Source organism: Orcinus orca, chromosome 6, assembly GCF_937001465.1.
Source record: "Orcinus orca chromosome 6, mOrcOrc1.1, whole genome shotgun sequence".
Lineage (NCBI taxonomy): Eukaryota > Metazoa > Chordata > Mammalia > Artiodactyla > Delphinidae > Orcinus > Orcinus orca.
Genome location: NC_064564.1, coordinates 4,534,163 through 4,550,564, shown reverse-complemented (window position 1 = coordinate 4,550,564; position 16,402 = coordinate 4,534,163).

The window sequence follows — 16,402 nt, the reverse complement described above, 5'->3', positions numbered from 1 at the left end:
GAGCGTACGTGTGAGGGCGCGGGTGAGTGTCAGCGTACGGGTTAGGATTAGGGGACGGGTGAGGGTCAGGCTTCGGGGAAGGGTTAGGGTTAGGGTTCGGGCTAGGGTTAGGGTTAGGGGACGGGGACGGTTTAGGGTCCAGGTGAGGGTACGACAACGCTTTAGGGGGAGCGTACGTGTGAGGGCGCGGGTGAGTGTCAGCGTACGGGTTAGGATTAGGGGTCGGCTGAGGGTCAGGCTTCGGGGAAGGGTTAGGGTTAGGGTTCGGGCTAGGGTTAGGCTTAGGGGACGGGGACGGTTTAGGGTCCAGGTGAGGGTACGACAACGCTTTAGGGGGAGCGTACGTGTGAGGGCGCGGGTGAGTGTCAGCGTACGGGTTAGGATTAGGGGACGGGTGAGGGTCAGGCTTCGGGGAAGGGTTAGGGTTAGGGTTCGGGCTAGGGTTAGGGTTAGGGGACGGGGACGGTTTAGGGTCCAGGTGAGGGTTACGACAACGCTTTAGGGGGAGCGTACGTGTGAGGGCACGGGTGAGTGTCAGCGTACGGGTTAGGATTAGGGGACGGCTGAGGGTCAGGCTTCGGGGAAGGGTTAGGGTTAGGGTTCGGGCTAGGGTTAGGGTTAGGGGACGGGGACGCTTTAGGGTCCAGGTGAGGGTACGACAACGCTTTAGGGGGAGCGTACGTGTGAGGGCGCGGGTGAGTGTCAGCGTACGGGTTAGGATTAGGGGACGGGTGAGGGTCAGGCTTCGGGGAAGGGTTAGGGTTAGGGTTCGGGCTAGGGTTAGGGTTAGGGGACGGGGACGCTTTAGGGTCCAGGTGAGGGTACGACAACGCTTTAGGGGGAGCGTACGTGTGAGGGCGCGGGTGAGTGTCAGCGTACGGGTTAGGATTAGGGGACGGGTGAGGGTCAGGCTTCGGGGAAGGGTTAGGGTTAGGGTTCGGGCTAGGGTTAGGGTTAGGGGACGGGGACGGTTTAGGGTCCAGGTGAGGGTACGACAACGCTTTAGGGGGAGCGTACGTGCGAGGGCGCGGGTGAGTGTCAGCGTACGGGTTAGGATTAGGGGACGGGTGAGGGTCAGGCTTCGGGGAAGGGTTAGGGTTAGGGTTCGGGCTAGGGTTAGGGTTAGGGGACGGGGACGGTTTAGGGTCCAGGTGAGGGTACGAGAACGCTTTAGGGGGAGCGTACGTGTGAGGGCGCGGGTGAGTGTCAGCGTACGCGTTAGGATTAGGGGACGGGTGAGTGTCAGGCTTCGGGGAAGGGTTAGGGTTAGGGTTCGGGCTAGGGTTAGGGTTAGGGGACGGGGACGGTTTAGGGTCCAGGTGAGGGTACGACAACGCTTTAGGGGGAGCGTACGTGTGAGGGCGCGGGTGAGTGTCAGCATACGGGGTAGGATTAGGCGACGGGTGAGGGTCAGGCTTCGGGGAAGGGTTAGGGTTAGGGTTCGGGCTAGGGTTAGGGTTAGGGGACGGGGACGGTTTAGGGTCCAGGTGAGGGTACGACAACGCTTTAGGGGGAGCGTACGTGTGAGGGCGCGGGTGAGTGTCAGCGTACGGGTTAGGATTAGGGGACGGGTGAGGGTCAGGCTTCGGGGAAGGGTTAGGGTTAGGGTTCGGGCTAGGGTTAGGGTTAGGGGACGGGGACGGTTTAGGGTCCAGGTGAGGGTACGACAACGCTTTAGGGGGAGCGTACGTGTGAGGGCGCGGGTGAGTGTCAGCGTACGGTTTAGGATTAGGGGACGGCTGAGGGTCAGGCTTCGGGGAAGGGTTAGGGTTAGGGTTCGGGCTAGGGTTAGGCTTAGGGGACGGGGACGGTTTAGGGTCCAGGTGAGGGTACGACAACGCTTTAGGGGGAGCGTACGTGTGAGGGCGCGGGTGAGTGTCAGCGTACGCGTTAGGATTAGGGGACGGGTGAGGGTCAGGCTTCGGGGAAGGGTTAGGGTTAGGGTTCGGGCTAGGGTTAGGGTTAGGGGACGGGGACGGTTTAGGGTCCACGTGAGGGTACGACAACGCTTTAGGGGTAGCGTACGTGTGAGGGCGTGGGTGAGTGTCAGCGTACGGGTTAGGATTAGGGGACGGGTGAGGGTCAGGCTTCGGGGAAGGGTTAGGGTTAGGGTTCGGGCTAGGGTTAGGGTTAGGGGATGGGGACGGTTTAGGGTCCAGATGAGGGTACGCCAACGCTTTAGGGGGAGCGTACGTGTGAGGGCGCGGGTGAGTGTCAGCGTACGGGTTAGGATTAGGGGACGGCTGAGGGTAAGGCTTCGGGGAAGGGTTAGGGTTAGGGTTCGGGCTAGGGTTAGGGTTAGGGGACGGGGACGGTTTAGGGTCCAGGTGAGGGTACGACAACGCTTTAGGGGGAGCGTACGTGTGAGGGCGCGGGTGTCAGCGTACGGGTTAGGATTAGGGGACGGCTGAGGGTCAGGCTTCGGGGAAGGGTTAGGGTTAGGGTTCGGGCTAGGGTTAGGGTTAGGGGACGGGGACGGTTTAGGGTCCAGGTGAGGGTACGACAACGCTTTAGGGGGAGCGTACGTGTGAGGGCGCGGGTGAGTGTCAGCGTACGGGTTAGGATTAGGGGACGGGTGAGGGTTAGGCTTCGGGGAAGGGTTAGAGTTAGGGTTCGGGCTAGGGTTAGGGTTAGGGGACGGGGACGGTTTAGGGTCCAGGTGAGGGTACGACAACGCTTTAGGGGGAGCGTACGTGTGAGGGCGCGGGTGAGTGTCAGCGTACGGGTTAGGATTAGGGGACGGGTGAGGGTCAGGCTTCGGAGAAGGGTTAGGGTTAGGGTTCGGGCTAGGGTTAGGGTTAGGGGACGGGGACGGTTTAGGGTCCAGGTGAGGGTACGACAACGCTTTAGGGGGACCGTACGTGTGAGGGCACGGGTGAGTGTCAGCGTACGGGTTAGGATTAGGGGACGGCTGAGGGTCAGGCTTCGGGGAAGGGTTAGGGTTAGGGTTCGGGCTAGGGTTAGGGTTAGGGGACGGGGACGGTTTAGGGTCCAGGTGAGGGTACGACAATGCTTTAGGGGGAGCGTACGTGTGAGGGCGCGGGTGAGTGTCAGCGTACGGGTTAGGATTAGGGGACGGGTGAGGGTCAGGCTTCGGGGAAGGGTTAGGGTTAGGGTTCGGGCTAGGGTTAGGGTTAGGGGACGGGGACGGTTTAGGGTCCAGGTGAGGGTACGACAACGCTTTAGGGGGAGCGTACGTGTGAGGGCGCGGGTGAGTGTCAGCGTACGGGTTAGGAATAGGGGACGGCTGAGGGTCAGGCTTCGGGGAAGGGTTAGGGTTAGGGTTCGGGCTAGGGTTAGGGTTAGGGGACGGGGACGGTTTAGGGTCCAGGTGAGGGTACGACAACGCTTTAGGGGGAGCGTACGTGTGAGGGCGTGGGTGAGTGTCAGCGTACGGGTTAAGATTAGGGGACGGGTGAGGGTCAGGCTTCGGGGAAGGGTTAGGGTTAGGGTTCGGGCTAGGGTTAGGGTTAGGGGACGGGGACGGTTTAGGGTCCAGGCGAGGGTACGACAACGCTTTAGGGGGAACGTACGTGTGAGGGCGCGGGTGAGTGTCAGCGTACGGGTTAGGATTAGGGGACGGGTGAGGGTCAGGCTTCGGGGAAGGGTTAGGGTTAGGGTTCGGGCTAGGGTTAGGGTTAGGGGACGGGGACGGTTTAGGGTCCAGGTGAGGGTACGACAACGCTTTAGGGGGAGCGTACGTGTGAGGGCGCGGGTGAGTGTCAGCGTACGGGTTAGGATTAGGGGACGGGTGAGTGTCAGGCTTCGGGGAAGGGTTAGGGTTAGGGTTCGGGCTAGGGTTAGGGTTAGGGGACGGGGACGGTTTAGGGTCCAGGTGAGGGTACGACAACGCTTTAGGGGGAGCGTACGTGTGAGGGCGCGGGTGAGTGTCAGCGTACGGGTTAGGATTAGGGGACGGGTGAGGGTCAGGCTTCGGGGAAGGGTTAGGGTTAGGGTTCGGGCTAGGGTTAGGGTTAGGGGACGGGGACGGTTTAGGGTCCAGGTGAGGGTACAACAACGCTTTAGGGGGAGCGTACGTGTGAGGGCGCGGGTGAGTGTCAGCGTACGGGTTAGGATTAGGGGACGGGTGAGGGTCAGCCTTCGGGGAAGGGTTAGGGTTAGGGTTCGGGCTAGGGTTAGGGTTAGGGGACGGGGACGGTTTAGGGTCCAGGTGAGGGTACGACAACGCTTTAGGGGGAGCGTACGTGTGAGGGCGCGGGTGAGTGTCAGCGTACGGGTTAGGATTAGGGGACGGGTGAGGGTCAGGCTTCGGGGAAGTGTTAGGGTTAGGGTTCGGGCTAGGGTTAGGGTTAGGGGACGGGGACGGTTTAGGGTCCAGGTGAGGGTACGACAACGCTTTAGGGGGAGCGTACGTGTGAGGGCGCGGGTGAGTGTCAGCGTACGGTTTAGGATTAGGGGACGGGTGAGGGTCAGGCTTCGGGGAAGAGTTAGGGTTAGGGTTCGGGCTAGGGTTAGGGTTAGGGGACGGGGACGGTTTAGGGTCCAGGTGAGGGTACGACAACGCTTTAGGGGGAGCGTACGTGTGAGGGCGCGGGTGAGTGTCAGCGTACGGGTTAGGATTAGGGGACGGGTGAGGGTCAGGCTTCGGGGAAGGGTTAGGGTTAGGGTTCGGGCTAGGGTTAGGTGTAGGGGACGGGGACGGTTTAGGGTCCAGGTGAGGGTACGACAACGCTTTAGGGGGAGCGTACGTGTGAGGGCGCGGGTGAGTGTCAGCGTACGGGTTAGGATTAGGGGACGGGTGAGGGTCAGGCTTCGGGGAAGGGTTAGGGTTAGGGTTCGGGCTAGGGTTAGGGTTAGGGGACGGGGACGGTTTAGGGTCCAGGTGAGGGTACGACAACGCTTTAGGGGGAGCGTACGTGTGAGGGCGCGGGTGAGTGTCAGCGTACGGGTTAGGATTAGGGGACGGGTGAGGGTCAGGCTTCGGGGAAGGGTTAGGGTTAGGGTTCGGGCTAGGGTTAGGGTTAGGGGACGGGGACGGTTTAGGGTCCAAGTGAGGGTACGACAACGCTTTAGGGGGAGCGTACGTGTGAGGGCGCGGGTGAGTGTCAGCGTACGGGTTAGGATTAGGGGACGGGTGAGGGTCAGGCTTCGGGGAAGAGTTAGGGTTAGGGTTCGGGCTAGGGTTAGGGTTAGGGGACGGGGACGGTTTAGGGTCCAGGTGAGGGTACGACAACGCTTTATGGGGAGCGTATGTGTGAGGGCGCGGGTGAGTGTCAGCGTACGGGTTAGGATTAGGGGACGGCTGAGGGTCAGGCTTCGGGGAAGGGTTAGGGTTAGGGTTTGGGCTAGGGTTAGGGTTAGGGGACGGGGACGGTTTAGGGTCCAGGTGAGGGTACGACAACGCTTTAGGGGGAGCGTACGTGTGAGGGCGCGGGTGAGTGTCAGCGTACGGGTTAGGATTAGGGGACGGCTGAGGGTCAGGCTTCGGGGAAGGGTTAGGGTTAGGGTTCGGGCTAGGGTTAGGGTTAGGGGACGGGGACGGTTTAGGGTCCAGGTGAGGGTACGACAACGCTTTAGGGGGAGCGTACGTGTGAGGGCGCGGGTGAGTGTCAGCGTACGGGTTAGGATTAGGGGACGGGTGAGGGTCAGGCTTCGGGGAAGGGTTAGGGTTAGGGTTCGGGCTAGGGTTAGGGTTAGGGGACGGGGACGGTTTAGGGTGTAGGTGAGGGTACGACAACGCTTTAGGGGGAGCGTACGTGTGAGGGCGCGGGTGAGTGTCAGCGTACGGGTTAGGATTAGGGGACGGGTGAGGGTCAGGCTTCGGGGAAGAGTTAGGGTTAGGGTTCGGGCTAGGGTTACGGTTAGGGGACGGGGACGGTTTAGGGTCCAGGTGAGGGTACGACAACGCTTTAGGGGGAGCGTACGTGTGAGGGCGCGGGTGAGTGTCAGCGTACGGGTTAGGATTAGGGGACGGGTGAGGGTCAGGCTTCGGGAAAGGGTTAGGGTTAGGGTTCGGGCTAGGGTTAGGTGTAGGGGACGGGGACGGTTTAGGGTCCAGGTGAGGGTACGACAACGCTTTAGGGGGAGCGTACGTGTGAGGGCGCGGGTGAGTGTCAGCGTACGGGTTAGGAATTGGGGACGGGTGAGGGTCAGGCTTCGGGGAAGGGTTAGGGTTAGGGTTCGGGCTAGGGTTAGGGTTAGGGGACGGGGACGGTTTAGGGTCCAGGTGAGGGTACGACAACGCTTTAGGGGGAGCGTACGTGTGAGGGCGCGGGTGAGTGTCAGCGTACGGGTTAGGATTAGGGGACGGGTGAGGGTCAGGCTTCGTGGAAGGGTTAGGGTTAGGGTTCGGGCTAGGGTTAGGGTTAGGGGACGGGGACGGTTTAGGGTCCAAGTGAGGGTACGACAACGCTTTAGGGGGAGCGTACGTGTGAGGGCGCGGGTGAGTGTCAGCGTACGGGTCAGGATTAGGGGACGGGTGAGGGTCAGGCTTCGGGGAAGGGTTAGGGTTAGGGTTCGGGCTAGGGTTAGGGTTAGGGGACGGGGACGGTTTAGGGTCCAGGTGAGGGTACGACAACGCTTTAGGGGGAGCGAATGTGTGAGGGCGCGGGTGAGTGTCAGCGTACGGGTTAGGATTAGGGGACGGCTGAGGGTCAGGCTTCGGGGAAGGGTTAGGGTTAGGGTTAGGTTTCGGGCTAGGGTTAGGGTTAGGGGACGGGGACGGTTTAGGGTCCAGGTGAGGGTACGACAACGCTTTAGGGGGAGCGTACGTGTGAGGGCGCGGGTGAGTGTCAGCGTACGGGTTAGGATTAGGGGACGGCTGAGGGTCAGGCTTCGGGGAAGGGTTAGGGTTAGGGTTCGGGCTAGGGTTAGGGTTAGGGGACGGGGACGGTTTAGGGTCCAGGTGAGGGTACGACAACGCTTTAGGGGGAGCGTACGTGTGAGGGCGCGGGTGAGTGTCAGCGTACGGGTTAGGATTAGGGGACGGGTGAGGGTCAGGCTTCGGGGAAGGGTTAGGGTTAGGGTTCGGGCTAGGGTTAGGGTTAGGGGACGGGGACGGTTTAGGGTCCAGGTGAGGGTACGACAACGCTTTAGGGGGAGCGTACGTGTGAGGGCGCGGGTGAGTGTCAGCGTACGGGTTAGGATTAGGGGACGGGTGAGGGTCAGGCTTCGGGGAAGGGTTAGGGTTAGGGTTCGGGCTAGGGTTAGGGTTAGGGGACGGGGACGGTTTAGGGTCCAGGTGAGGGTACGACAACGCATTAGGGGGAGCGTACGTGTGAGGGCACGGGTGAGTGTCAGCGTACGGGTTAGGATTAGGGGACGGGTGAGGGTCAGGCTTCGGGGAAGGGTTAGGGTTAGGGTTCGGGCTAGGGTTAGGGTTAGGGGATGGGGACGGTTTAGGGTCCAGGTGAGGGTACGACAACGCTTTAGGGGGAGCGTACGTGTGAGGGCGCGGGTGAGTGTCAGCGTACGGTTTAGGATTAGGGGACGGGTGAGGGTCAGGCTTCGGGGAAGTGTTAGGGTTAGGGTTCGGGCTAGGGTTAGGGTTAGGGGACGGGGACGGTTTAGGGTCCAGGTGAGGGTACGACAACGCTTTAGGGGGAGCGTACGTGTGAGGGCGCGGGTGAGTGTCAGCGTACGGTTTAGGATTAGGGGACGGGTGAGGGTCAGGCTTCGGGGAAGAGTTAGGGTTAGGGTTCAGGCTAGGGTTAGGGTTAGGGGACGGGGACGGTTTAGGGTCCAGGTGAGGGTACGACAACGCTTTAGGGGGAGCGTACGTGTGAGGGCGCGGGTGAGTGTCAGCGTACGGGTTAGGATTAGGGGACGGGTGAGGGTCAGGCTTCGGGGAAGGGTTAGGGTTAGGGTTCGGGCTAGGGTTAGGTGTAGGGGACGGGGACGGTTTAGGGTCCAGGTGAGGGTACGACAACGCTTTAGGGGGAGCGTATGTGTGAGGGCGCGGGTGAGTGTCAGCGTACGGGTTAGGATTAGGGGACGGGTGAGGGTCAGGCTTCGGGGAAGGGTTAGGGTTAGGGTTCGGGCTAGGGTTAGGGTTAGGGGACGGGGACGGTTTAGGGTCCAGGTGAGGGTACGACAACGCTTTAGGGGGAGCGTACGTGTGAGGGCGCGGGTGAGTGTCAGCGTACGGGTTAGGATTAGGGGACGGGTGAGGGTCAGGCTTCGGGGAAGGGTTAGGGTTAGGGTTCGGGCTAGGGTTAGGGTTAGGGGACGGGGACGGTTTAGGGTCCAAGTGAGGGTACGACAACGCTTTAGGGGGAGCGTACGTGTGAGGGCGCGGGTGAGTGTCAGCGTACGGGTTAGGATTAGGGGACGGGTGAGGGTCAGGCTTCGGGGAAGAGTTAGGGTTAGGGTTCGGGCTAGGGTTAGGGTTAGGGGACGGGGACGGTTTAGGGTCCAGGTGAGGGTACGACAACGCTTTATGGGGAGCGTACGTGTGAGGGCGCGGGTGAGTGTCAGCGTACGGGTTAGGATTAGGGGACGGCTGAGGGTCAGGCTTCGGGGAAGGGTTAGGGTTAGGGTTCGGGCTAGGGTTAGGGTTAGGGGACGGGGACGGTTTAGGGTCCAGGTGAGGGTACAACAACGCTTTAGGGGGAGCGTACGTGTGAGGGCGCGGGTGAGTGTCAGCGTACGGGTTAGGATTAGGGGACGGCTGAGGGTCAGGCTTCGGGGAAGGGTTAGGGTTAGGGTTCGGGCTAGGGTTAGGGTTAGGGGACGGGGACGGTTTAGGGTCCAGGTGAGGGTACGACAACGCTTTAGGGGGAGCGTACGTGTGAGGGCGCGGGTGAGTGTCAGCGTACGGGTTAGGATTAGGGGACGGGTGAGGGTCAGGCTTCGGGGAAGTGTTAGGGTTAGGGTTCGGGCTAGGGTTAGGGTTAGGGGACGGGGACGGTTTAGGGTCCAGGTGAGGGTACGACAACGCTTTAGGGGGAGCGTACGTGTGAGGGCGCGGGTGAGTGTCAGCGTACGGTTTAGGATTAGGGGACGGGTGAGGGTCAGGCTTCGGGGAAGAGTTAGGGTTAGGGTTCGGGCTAGGGTTAGGGTTAGGGGACGGGGACGGTTTAGGGTCCAGGTGAGGGTACGACAACGCTTTAGGGGGAGCGTACGTGTGAGGGCGCGGGTGAGTGTCAGCGTACGGGTTAGGATTAGGGGACGGGTGAGGGTCAGGCTTCGGGGAAGGGTTAGGGTTAGGGTTCGGGCTAGGGTTAGGTGTAGGGGACGGGGACGGTTTAGGGTCCAGGTGAGGGTACGACAACGCTTTAGGGGGAGCGTACGTGTGAGGGCGCGGGTGAGTGTCAGCGTACGGGTTAGGATTAGGGGACGGGTGAGGGTCAGGCTTCGGGGAAGGGTTAGGGTTAGGGTTCGGGCTAGGGTTAGGGTTAGGGGACGGGGACGGTTTAGGGTCCAGGTGAGGGTACGACAACGCTTTAGGGGGAGCGTACGTGTGAGGGCGCGGGTGAGTGTCAGCGTACGGGTTAGGATTAGGGGACGGGTGAGGGTCAGGCTTCGGGGAAGGGTTAGGGTTAGGGTTCGGGCTAGGGTTAGGGTTAGGGGACGGGGACGGTTTAGGGTCCAAGTGAGGGTACGACAACGCTTTAGGGGGAGCGTACGTGTGAGGGCGCGGGTGAGTGTCAGCGTACGGGTTAGGATTAGGGGACGGGTGAGGGTCAGGCTTCGGGGAAGAGTTAGGGTTAGGGTTCGGGCTAGGGTTAGGGTTAGGGGACGGGGACGGTTTAGGGTCCAGGTGAGGGTACGACAACGCTTTATGGGGAGCGTATGTGTGAGGGCGCGGGTGAGTGTCAGCGTACGGGTTAGGATTAGGGGACGGCTGAGGGTCAGGCTTCGGGGAAGGGTTAGGGTTAGGGTTTGGGCTAGGGTTAGGGTTAGGGGACGGGGACGGTTTAGGGTCCAGGTGAGGGTACGACAACGCTTTAGGGGGAGCGTACGTGTGAGGGCGCGGGTGAGTGTCAGCGTACGGGTTAGGATTAGGGGACGGCTGAGGGTCAGGCTTCGGGGAAGGGTTAGGGTTAGGGTTCGGGCTAGGGTTAGGGTTAGGGGACGGGGACGGTTTAGGGTCCAGGTGAGGGTACGACAACGCTTTAGGGGGAGCGTACGTGTGAGGGCGCGGGTGAGTGTCAGCGTACGGGTTAGGATTAGGGGACGGGTGAGGGTCAGGCTTCGGGGAAGGGTTAGGGTTAGGGTTCGGGCTAGGGTTAGGGTTAGGGGACGGGGACGGTTTAGGGTCTAGGTGAGGGTACGACAACGCTTTAGGGGGAGCGTACGTGTGAGGGCGCGGGTGAGTGTCAGCGTACGGGTTAGGATTAGGGGACGGGTGAGGGTCAGGCTTCGGGGAAGAGTTAGGGTTAGGGTTCGGGCTAGGGTTACGGTTAGGGGACGGGGACGGTTTAGGGTCCAGGTGAGGGTACGACAACGCTTTAGGGGGAGCGTACGTGTGAGGGCGCGGGTGAGTGTCAGCGTACGGGTTAGGATTAGGGGACGGGTGAGGGTCAGGCTTCGGGAAAGGGTTAGGGTTAGGGTTCGGGCTAGGGTTAGGTGTAGGGGACGGGGACGGTTTAGGGTCCAGGTGAGGGTACGACAACGCTTTAGGGGGAGCGTACGTGTGAGGGCGCGGGTGAGTGTCAGCGTACGGGTTAGGAATTGGGGACGGGTGAGGGTCAGGCTTCGGGGAAGGGTTAGGGTTAGGGTTCGGGCTAGGGTTAGGGTTAGGGGACGGGGACGGTTTAGGGTCCAGGTGAGGGTACGACAACGCTTTAGGGGGAGCGTACGTGTGAGGGCGCGGGTGAGTGTCAGCGTACGGGTTAGGATTAGGGGACGGGTGAGGGTCAGGCTTCGTGGAAGGGTTAGGGTTAGGGTTCGGGCTAGGGTTAGGGTTAGGGGACGGGGACGGTTTAGGGTCCAAGTGAGGGTACGACAACGCTTTAGGGGGAGCGTACGTGTGAGGGCGCGGGTGAGTGTCAGCGTACGGGTCAGGATTAGGGGACGGGTGAGGGTCAGGCTTCGGGGAAGGGTTAGGGTTAGGGTTCGGGCTAGGGTTAGGGTTAGGGGACGGGGACGGTTTAGGGTCCAGGTGAGGGTACGACAACGCTTTAGGGGGAGCGAATGTGTGAGGGCGCGGGTGAGTGTCAGCGTACGGGTTAGGATTAGGGGACGGCTGAGGGTCAGGCTTCGGGGAAGGGTTAGGGTTAGGGTTAGGTTTCGGGCTAGGGTTAGGGTTAGGGGACGGGGACGGTTTAGGGTCCAGGTGAGGGTACGACAACGCTTTAGGGGGAGCGTACGTGTGAGGGCGCGGGTGAGTGTCAGCGTACGGGTTAGGATTAGGGGACGGCTGAGGGTCAGGCTTCGGGGAAGGGTTAGGGTTAGGGTTCGGGCTAGGGTTAGGGTTAGGGGACGGGGACGGTTTAGGGTCCAGGTGAGGGTACGACAACGCTTTAGGGGGAGCGTACGTGTGAGGGCGCGGGTGAGTGTCAGCGTACGGGTTAGGATTAGGGGACGGGTGAGGGTCAGGCTTCGGGGAAGGGTTAGGGTTAGGGTTCGGGCTAGGGTTAGGGTTAGGGGACGGGGACGGTTTAGGGTCCAGGTGAGGGTACGACAACGCTTTAGGGGGAGCGTACGTGTGAGGGCGCGGGTGAGTGTCAGCGTACGGGTTAGGATTAGGGGACGGGTGAGGGTCAGGCTTCGGGGAAGGGTTAGGGTTAGGGTTCGGGCTAGGGTTAGGGTTAGGGGACGGGGACGGTTTAGGGTCCAGGTGAGGGTACGACAACGCTTTAGGGGGAGCGTACGTGTGAGGGCACGGGTGAGTGTCAGCGTACGGGTTAGGATTAGGGGACGGGTGAGGGTCAGGCTTCGGGGAAGGGTTAGGGTTAGGGTTCGGGCTAGGGTTAGGGTTAGGGGATGGGGACGGTTTAGGGTCCAGGTGAGGGTACGACAACGCTTTAGGGGGAGCGTACGTGTGAGGGCGCGGGTGAGTGTCAGCGTACGGTTTAGGATTAGGGGACGGGTGAGGGTCAGGCTTCGGGGAAGTGTTAGGGTTAGGGTTCGGGCTAGGGTTAGGGTTAGGGGACGGGGACGGTTTAGGGTCCAGGTGAGGGTACGACAACGCTTTAGGGGGAGCGTACGTGTGAGGGCGCGGGTGAGTGTCAGCGTACGGTTTAGGATTAGGGGACGGGTGAGGGTCAGGCTTCGGGGAAGAGTTAGGGTTAGGGTTCAGGCTAGGGTTAGGGTTAGGGGACGGGGACGGTTTAGGGTCCAGGTGAGGGTACGACAACGCTTTAGGGGGAGCGTACGTGTGAGGGCGCGGGTGAGTGTCAGCGTACGGGTTAGGATTAGGGGACGGGTGAGGGTCAGGCTTCGGGGAAGGGTTAGGGTTAGGGTTCGGGCTAGGGTTAGGTGTAGGGGACGGGGACGGTTTAGGGTCCAGGTGAGGGTACGACAACGCTTTAGGGGGAGCGTATGTGTGAGGGCGCGGGTGAGTGTCAGCGTACGGGTTAGGATTAGGGGACGGGTGAGGGTCAGGCTTCGGGGAAGGGTTAGGGTTAGGGTTCGGGCTAGGGTTAGGGTTAGGGGACGGGGACGGTTTAGGGTCCAGGTGAGGGTACGACAACGCTTTAGGGGGAGCGTACGTGTGAGGGCGCGGGTGAGTGTCAGCGTACGGGTTAGGATTAGGGGACGGGTGAGGGTCAGGCTTCGGGGAAGGGTTAGGGTTAGGGTTCGGGCTAGGGTTAGGGTTAGGGGACGGGGACGGTTTAGGGTCCAAGTGAGGGTACGACAACGCTTTAGGGGGAGCGTACGTGTGAGGGCGCGGGTGAGTGTCAGCGTACGGGTTAGGATTAGGGGACGGGTGAGGGTCAGGCTTCGGGGAAGAGTTAGGGTTAGGGTTCGGGCTAGGGTTAGGGTTAGGGGACGGGGACGGTTTAGGGTCCAGGTGAGGGTACGACAACGCTTTATGGGGAGCGTACGTGTGAGGGCGCGGGTGAGTGTCAGCGTACGGGTTAGGATTAGGGGACGGCTGAGGGTCAGGCTTCGGGGAAGGGTTAGGGTTAGGGTTCGGGCTAGGGTTAGGGTTAGGGGACGGGGACGGTTTAGGGTCCAGGTGAGGGTACGACAACGCTTTAGGGGGAGCGTACGTGTGAGGGCGCGGGTGAGTGTCAGCGTACGGGTTAGGATTAGGGGACGGCTGAGGGTCAGGCTTCGGGGAAGGGTTAGGGTTAGGGTTCGGGCTAGGGTTAGGGTTAGGGGACGGGGACGGTTTAGGGTCCAGGTGAGGGTACGACAACGCTTTAGGGGGAGCGTACGTGTGAGGGCGCGGGTGAGTGTCAGCGTACGGGTTAGGATTAGGGGACGGGTGAGGGTCAGGCTTCGGGGAAGGGTTAGGGTTAGGGTTCGGGCTAGGGTTAGGGTTAGGGGACGGGGACGGTTTAGGGTCTAGGTGAGGGTACGACAACGCTTTAGGGGGAGCGTACGTGTGAGGGCGCGGGTGAGTGTCAGCGTACGGGTTAGGATTAGGGGACGGGTGAGGGTCAGGCTTCGGGGAAGAGTTAGGGTTAGGGTTCGGGCTAGGGTTACGGTTAGGGGACGGGGACGGTTTAGGGTCCAGGTGAGGGTACGACAACGCTTTAGGGGGAGCGTACGTGTGAGGGCGCGGGTGAGTGTCAGCGTACGGGTTAGGATTAGGGGACGGGTGAGGGTCAGGCTTCGGGAAAGGGTTAGGGTTAGGGTTCGGGCTAGGGTTAGGTGTAGGGGACGGGGACGGTTTAGGGTCCAGGTGAGGGTACGACAACGCTTTAGGGGGAGCGTACGTGTGAGGGCGCGGGTGAGTGTCAGCGTACGGGTTAGGAATTGGGGACGGGTGAGGGTCAGGCTTCGGGGAAGGGTTAGGGTTAGGGTTCGGGCTAGGGTTAGGGTTAGGGGACGGGGACGGTTTAGGGTCCAGGTGAGGGTACGACAACGCTTTAGGGGGAGCGTACGTGTGAGGGCGCGGGTGAGTGTCAGCGTACGGGTTAGGATTAGGGGACGGGTGAGGGTCAGGCTTCGTGGAAGGGTTAGGGTTAGGGTTCGGGCTAGGGTTAGGGTTAGGGGACGGGGACGGTTTAGGGTCCAAGTGAGGGTACGACAACGCTTTAGGGGGAGCGTACGTGTTAGGGCGCGGGTGAGTGTCAGCGTACGGGTCAGGATTAGGGGACGGGTGAGGGTCAGGCTTCGGGGAAGGGTTAGGGTTAGGGTTCGGGCTAGGGTTAGGGTTAGGGGACGGGGACGGTTTAGGGTCCAGGTGAGGGTACGACAACGCTTTAGGGGGAGCGAATGTGTGAGGGCGCGGGTGAGTGTCAGCGTACGGGTTAGGATTAGGGGACGGCTGAGGGTCAGGCTTCGGGGAAGGGTTAGGGTTAGGGTTAGGTTTCGGGCTAGGGTTAGGGTTAGGGGACGGGGACGGTTTAGGGTCCAGGTGAGGGTACGACAACGCTTTAGGGGGAGCGTACGTGTGAGGGCGCGGGTGAGTGTCAGCGTACGGGTTAGGATTAGGGGACGGCTGAGGGTCAGGCTTCGGGGAAGGGTTAGGGTTAGGGTTCGGGCTAGGGTTAGGGTTAGGGGACGGGGACGGTTTAGGGTCCAGGTGAGGGTACGACAACGCTTTAGAGGGAGCGTACGTGTGAGGGCGCGGGTGAGTGTCAGCGTACGGGTTAGGATTAGGGGACGGCTGAGGGTCAGGCTTCGGGGAAGGGTTAGGGTTAGGGTTCGGGCTAGGGTTAGGGTTAGGGGACGGGGACGGTTTAGGGTCCAGGTGAGGGTACGACAACGCTTTAGGGGGAGCGTACGTGTGAGGGCGCGGGTGAGTGTCAGCGTACGGGTTAGGATTAGGGGACGGGTGAGGGTCAGGCTTCGGGGAAGGGTTAGGGTTAGGGTTCGGGCTAGGGTTAGGGTTAGGGGACGGGGACGGTTTAGGGTCCAGGTGAGGGTACGACAACGCTTTAGGGGGAGCGTACGTGTGAGGGCGCGGGTGAGTGTCAGCGTACGGGTTAGGATTAGGGGACGGGTGAGGGTCAGGCTTCGGGGAAGGGTTAGGGTTAGGGTTCGGGCTAGGGTTAGGGTTAGGGGATGGGGACGGTTTAGGGTCCAGGTGAGGGTACGACAACGCTTTAGGGGGAGCGTACGTGTGAGGGCGCGGGTGAGTGTCAGCGTACGGGTTAGGATTAGGGGACGGGTGAGGGTCAGGCTTCGGGGAAGTGTTAGGGTTAGGGTTCGGGCTAGGGTTAGGGTTAGGGGACGGGGACGGTTTAGGGTCCAGGTGAGGGTACGACAACGCTTTAGGGGGAGCGTACGTGTGAGGGCGCGGGTGAGTGTCAGCGTACGGGTTAGGATTAGGGGACGGGTGAGGGTCAGGCTTCGGGGAAGAGTTAGGGCTAGGGTTCGGGCTAGGGTTACGGTTAGGGGACGGGGACGGTTTAGGGTCCAGGTGAGGGTACGACAACGCTTTAGGGGGAGCGTACGTGTGAGGGCGCGGGTGAGTGTCAGCGTACGGGTTAGGATTAGGGGACGGGTGAGGGTCAGGCTTCGGGGAAGGGTTAGGGTTAGGGTTCGGGCTAGGGTTAGGTGTAGGGGACGGGGACGGTTTAGGGTCCAGGTGAGGGTACGACAACGCTTTAGGGGGAGCGTACGTGTGAGGGCGCGGGTGAGTGTCAGCGTACGGGTTAGGAATTGGGGACGGGTGAGGGTCAGGCTTCGGGGAAGGGTTAGGGTTAGGGTTCGGGCTAGGGTTAGGGTTAGGGGACGGGGACGGTTTAGGGTCCAGGTGAGGGTACGACAACGCTTTAGGGGGAGCGTACGTGTGAGGGCGCGGGTGAGTGTCAGCGTACGGGTTAGGATTAGGGGACGGGTGAGGGTCAGGCTTCGTGGAAGGGTTAGGGTTAGGGTTCGGGCTAGGGTTAGGGTTAGGGGACGGGGACGGTTTAGGGTCCAAGTGAGGGTACGACAACGCTTTAGGGGGAGCGTACGTGTGAGGGCGCGGGTGAGTGTCAGCGTACGGGTCAGGATTAGGGGACGGGTGAGGGTCAGGCTTCGGGGAAGGGTTAGGGTTAGGGTTCGGGCTAGGGTTAGGGTTAGGGGACGGGGACGGTTTAGGGTCCAGGTGAGGGTACGACAACGCTTTAGGGGGAGCGTATGTGTGAGGGCGCGGGTGAGTGTCAGCGTACGGGTTAGGATTAGGGGACGGCTGAGGGTCAGGCTTCGGGGAAGGGTTAGGGTTAGGGTTAGGTTTCGGGCTAGGGTTAGGGTTAGGGGACGGGGACGGTTTAGGGTCCAGGTGAGGGTACGACAACGCTTTAGGGGGAGCGTACGTGTGAGGGCGCGGGTGAGTGTCAGCGTACGGGTTAGGATTAGGGGACGGCTGAGGGTCAGGCTTCGGGGAAGGGTT